The sequence below is a fragment of the Callithrix jacchus genome, chromosome 9, assembly GCF_049354715.1.
Source record: "Callithrix jacchus isolate 240 chromosome 9, calJac240_pri, whole genome shotgun sequence".
Lineage (NCBI taxonomy): Eukaryota > Metazoa > Chordata > Mammalia > Primates > Cebidae > Callithrix > Callithrix jacchus.
This window is the reverse complement of record NC_133510.1, coordinates 17,108,438-17,114,437: the sequence shown is the minus strand read 5'-3', so window position 1 is coordinate 17,114,437 and position 6,000 is coordinate 17,108,438.

Below are 6,000 nucleotides of genomic sequence, written 5' to 3'. Positions count from 1 at the left end.
TTCCTGTCCAGACTGAGAACACTTTGTAACCTTGCTGAACAGTAGCCAGGTTGAGTCAGGTGGGCACAGCTCAAGCATTGAGGGTAGCAGTGGGCCTGGGAGTTTAAGAGGGTAGAGCCTGGATCCCCAGGGCAGCCCCAGGCCATGGGTGGCAAGGAGAATGCAGGGTTCCTCAGCCAGGCACGGGCAGGCTCTGCCCAGGGAGTTGGTCATGGGTGTCAGGCCCAGACTGGCCCCTCCAGAGGGGCCTGGCTGCCAAGGTGGGCAGCATCCCAGGAGGCCTTTGTGACCATCTGGGTGGCAGGGAGGCTCCCCTGTGAGAACAAGGTGGCTGACCATTTCCTGTTGCCTCAGAAGCCAGGAGCAGAGGGGCTGGCAGGGGCTCATTGAGTACCTACAATGTGCCAAGGACAGTGCCGGCCCCCCTGGTATTCTACTGTCCCTTGGAAGCTGGTGCAGGTTGCACAGTTTTTGAATGCAGAGCCTAGATGTAAGACCTGTGAGCAGCAGTGAAGGCTTCCTGGAGGAGGTGTGCCTTTTTGGAGGGATGCAGCAGGTTCTGTGAGGCTGTCAGGAGAGGTAGAGAGCTCCAGGGGGCCTCGGGCCCAGATGGAGTATGGAGCAGGCCCAGGCCCAGGTCCTGGGCTGTTTACAGCTCCGCTGTCAGCTGCTCAGTCCTTTCCAGAGACAAAACAGGAATAATAGACATCATTAAATATACATGTGTCTGGGGCCCCAGGCGGTTGGCCTGGTGGGCTGGGCCTCCCTTCCCCATAACACCGAGCTGCTCTACTGGGCCGATCGTGCTCCTGGGCCAGCCAGAGGACCCCCATGAGGCAGCATGCAGGCTAGGAGCAGGCCATGGGACCCAGATAAGCGGTCCCTAGCCAAGAGTCCTTGGGGTTGGCCACTAGCTACCCTCCCATCCCAGACTGCAGGGGCAGCACCAGAGCTGGGGCCTTGCCCCTAACACCTTGAGGCCCTTCGCTGCCTCATTTTGTTCATCTGTGAGGGGTGTGATGCCCATACAGCCCCCTCCTGGTGATGGTGGGATACCAAGACAGGCAAGGGCTCCTTGGCCCCTCTCCCAACAGCCCTGATGCCTGGCCATGAGGCCCTAAGCGAAGGTTTCTACCTGGGTGGTGGCCATTCCCACTTCCACTTTACAGGCAAGGGCTCTGGCCCTGGGTGAGGTGGGGAAGGCCTTGAGTTCACACAGTGTCAGGCTGAGTCTAGGCCTTGGGTTAGATCCAGGCCTGTTCTGTCCCCCTGGCTGGCTGACAAAAGGGGGCAAATGAGGCCAGAGGCTGGGGGGTCCTCAGGCAGTGAGGGCTCGGGTGAGTGGCTCCTGCCACTGGGCATGTTTCTGGGCTAGGTCTGTTGTGCGTGGGGGTCAGGCAGGCAGTACAGCTCTGTTGTGTCCTGGGCTTTCTGGATCTGTGGGCAGGATGGCTGTATGGTCTACATTTGCATGTGAGTGAGCGAGAGATCATGCAGCCGTGTATGCCCAGGTCAGTGTGAAGCAGCTCATGGTGCCCTTAGGGCTGGGGAAGCTCCCTAAGACCCCCTCAAAGGTCCCAGACCCCCCCAACCTGGGCGGGCTCCAGGCTTGGGCCTCACCCTGTCAGCCACCTTGTTCTCATCACTCATGCTCCCTGGCAATCACAGGCAGGGGTATGCACCCTCACCCAGGCCATGCCCAGGCAGCAGAGCGGCACTCAGCTCCCAGCTGGCATCCCTGCAGCCTCCCAGGGGTCATCTGCCTGCAGCTTTAGAAGACTCAGGTACAAAGGAGCCAAAGAAATGCATATTATTCTGTCCCATGCTTGTGCATTCTCTCATTGTCCATCTTTCTTCCTCTCCAGCTTAGATTCCACAGTTTTTTGTTTCAGAATCCTCCTTTGGCAAGAAAGCCAAGTCAAGAGCCTCTGCTTCCCACTCTGTCCTTCTCCTAGACAGCTCACCCCACCTCAAGCCTCCATCTCACCAGACCTGGGTCCGAGCAGCCTTTTTGACTCTCCACTGCACTGTCCCATAGCCATCCAAATGCTCCGTGTCCCAGACAAAACATGGCGTTCCCACCCCACCCAGCCTCACCTCAGAGACACTCCGCGCACCCTCCAGCTGCACCAACCCAACCCCAAGTTCACCTGGTTCCCCCCTCATCCCAGCCCCATCTAGCCCCTCACCAGGGCCAGCACGTTTCACCTCATCCTGAATGTCCCCACTGGACTCCATCACAGCATGGTCCCAGCCACACCACTGTCCCCGCTCCACTCTTTTCACATGGTGGCCTGAGCTGCCTTTTCTCCTGCTTCCTAAGAAGCCATGTGAGCCAGTGTTTGAGACCGTGGACACTCTGGAGCCAGACTGCCCAGGCTCAACTCCACCTACAAGCTCTGTGGGCCCATTTCCTCCTCTGCAAAGTGGGAAGAAGAATCACACCCACTTCAGGAGGTTGTAGTGAGTTGAGTTCTGTGTGGCCTGGCAGTTCTGAACACAGGCCTTGCCGTCACAGGTCCCATTGCTTCCTCACTGTGGGCTCTCTGCTGAGGGATCTAACCTGAGATCAAGCCCTTCATTTCTAAAATGTGAAGAACAGTTGCTGTCCTACCTATGTGAGAATCTAGTGTGATACTTCAGAAAAGCATTTAGCACCAAGCCTGGCACACAGTAAACATCTGGAAATGTGGAACAGTGACCAAAGTCCCATCCCTTCCATGGCTGATTGGGCTAGTCCCTGCCTGCCACCCTTGCCGCCTCTCATTTCACATGCCCTCAATCACTCTGCTCTAGCCATAGACTGTCCCTGAAGCCCCTCTTACTACCTGGCCTTTGCACATGCTGTTCCACTTGCCAGAATACTGTTCCCTCTTCCATGTGATCAGCTCCCTCTTATCCTTATCTTGGTTCAGGGTTGCCTTGTCGGGAGAGTCTTTCTGGACCTCCAATGCAGTGTTCACCCATCTGGGGTCATGCCCTGACCTTCACAGCTCTTCTTATTGGTGTGACTCTTTGTTTAAAGCCTGCATCCAGGATAGGCATGGTGGTTCATACCTGTAATCCCAACACTGGTAGGCTGAGGCAGGAGTAGTGCTTGGGGGCAAGGAGTTCAAGACCAGCCTGGGCAACTTAATGGGATCCTGTCTCTACAAAAACTGAAAGCAGTAGCCAGGTGTGGTGGCACACACCTGTGGTCTCAGCTGCTCGGGCAGCTGAGGTGGGAGGATTGCTTGAGCCTGAGAGCTCAAGGCTGCAGTGAGCTGTGATTATGTTACTGCACTCCAGCCTAAGCGACGGAACAAGACCCTGTCTCAAAAAACAAAAACAGAAAACAAAGCCTGTGTCCCCTACAACGCAGGGAACTTCATGAGAGCAGAGATCAGGTTGGCTTTCACTCCACTCTGCCAACCCTGAGTGCCCTGCATAGTGCTTGGCACATAACACATGCACAACTAATGCACAGCTAATATTTAAAGAACCAATAAATGAGAGACTAGTAGCCTGACACCCGCTCTGTGCCTGCACAGAGGTCAGGGACCCTGAGAGGGAGGCAGGACCTGGAACCTACCAGAGAAGGGACAACCTCAGCTGACTTCTTGCCCGAGGCCCCAGAGACCAAGAGGGGTCAGGTGGGCAGGACTTGCTGCCAGCAGTCACCCAGACCACCTCACTCAGAGCAGAGAGGCAGAGGCCTGTAGCAACGATGTTGGCAGTCATAGCTGCTTACCCAGGCCAGCCACTGTGCCTGGCTCTCCACCATTTTATGTAATGCCCAGGCCAGCCTTGGTAGGGGAGGTATCTACACTCACGGATGAGGAGACTAATGCTGAGGCTGCATGACTTGCTATGGGTCAGATCCAAGTGAGGAATGAGACCTGACCCAGAGCTCTGAGCCGCAGGCCTCCTCATCCCCTGGGCTAGAGCTGGGCTTGCCTCTCCGAGTGGCAGGTCTTCATCTGGACAATGGGGTTTTGCAGGGGAAAGATGCCTGCCTGCGGGTTTGAGGCATGACTTGGGCAAGCCCCTAGACAATGGTGGCCTCTCAGCCTTTCTTTCTTTCTTTTTTTTTTTTTTGAGGAGAAAGCGAATATTTATTGGGAATGCCACACACCAAGTTAGATTTTTTTTATTAATAGCACCAGTCGCTCTGAACCTGATTTATTTTTTTATCTTTTTATTGCATTTTAGGTTTTGGGGTACATGTGCAGAACATGCAAGACATTTGCATAGGTACACACGTGGCAGTGTGTTTTGCTGCCTTCCTCCCCTTCACCCACATTTGGCATTCCTCTCAGCCTTTCTTCTGGACAGACAAGGCTCCCTGCTTGGGGCAGACAGAAAGTATGGCTCTGGGAGGTGCTCCTGGTTCTGAAGAGCCAGCCCTGCCCCACTTTTCCCCAACAAATGTTACCTGGCTGTGGGGGTGGAGTTGGATCTGTGACATCTCAGGCCCTGACATTCTTCCTGAGAGCCTGTCTAAAGTGGTGTTTCCACTCACTGTCTCCAATTTCTTTTTTTCCATTTTCACATTTACAGTGTTGTGGGGGGTGGGGACAGTGTCTCGCTCTGTCTCTCAGGCTGGAGTACAGTGGCGCAATCTCGGCTCCTGGCAACCTCCACCTCCCGGGTTCAAGTGATTCTCCTGCCTCAGCCACCACACTGTGCACGGCTTTAGCTGGGATTACAGGTGTGCACCACCACATCCAGCTGATTTTTGTATTTTTTAGTAGAGATGGAGTTTTGCCGTGTCGGCCAGGCTGGTCTTGAGTTCCTAGCTTCAAGTGATCCACCTGCCTCGGCCTCCCAAAGTGCTTGGACTACAGGTGAGAACCTCCATGCCCAGCCCACATTTATACTTTTAAATGTGACATTTTTGTTTGTTTTTTGACTCAGAAATGCACTCATATGGATCAAAAATCAAACTAATGTAGAAAGATTTACAGGGAGATAACCATTCTCATTAATTTCTTGTGTAGCTTTTGCTGTATTTTTTTTTTTGAGACAGAGTCTCACTCTGTCACTTGAGCTGGAGTGCAGTGGCATAATCTCAGCTCACTACAACCTCCGCCTCCTGGGTTCAAGCAATTCTTATGGCTCAGCCTCCTGAGTAGCTGGAACTACAGACACACACCATCATGCCTGGCTAAATTTTGTATTTTAGTAGAGATGGGGTTTCACCGTGTTGCCCAGGCTGGTTTCAAACTCCTGAGCTCTGGCAATTTGCCCACCTCAGCCTCCCAAAGTGCTAGGATTACAGGCTTGAGCCTCCACACCCAGCACTGTATTTCTTTTATTTATTTGTTTTGACACAGGGTTTTGCTCTGTGTCAGAGGCTGGAGTGCAGTGGTGTGATCACGGCTCACTGCAGCCTCAAATCCTGGCTCAAGCGATTCTTCCACTTCAGCCTCTTGAGTATCTGGGCCTACAAACACTTGCCAACACTCCCCGCTAATATTTTAGTTACTTTGTTTTTTAGAGACACGGTCTCATTATATTGCCTAAGCTGGTTTCAAACTACTGGGCTCCTCCCATTTCAGCCTCCCAAAGTGCTGGAATTACAGGCATGAGCCCCTGCTCCCTGCTGCAATATTTCTAATATGGAAATAAAAATAAATACAAGCTGAGCATGGTGGTACACATCTGTAATTCCAGCACTTTGGGAGGATGAGGTGGGTGCATCACTTGATGCCAGGAGTTCAAGACCAGCCTGGCCAACATGGCACAACCCATCTCTACTAAAAATAAAAAAATTAGCCAGGCATGGTGGTGTATGCGTGTAATTCCAGCTACTCGGGAAGCTGAGACAGGAGAATTGCTTGAACCCAGGAGGTGGATGTTGCAGTGAGCTGAGATTGTACCATTGCTCTCTAGCCTGGTTGGCAGAGTGAGACTGTCTTAAAAAAAAAAAAAAAGCAAATACGAGAACACAAACTTATATTCTTAACACACACACACACACACACACACACACACACACTTCCTACAGAAAGGCCTCAG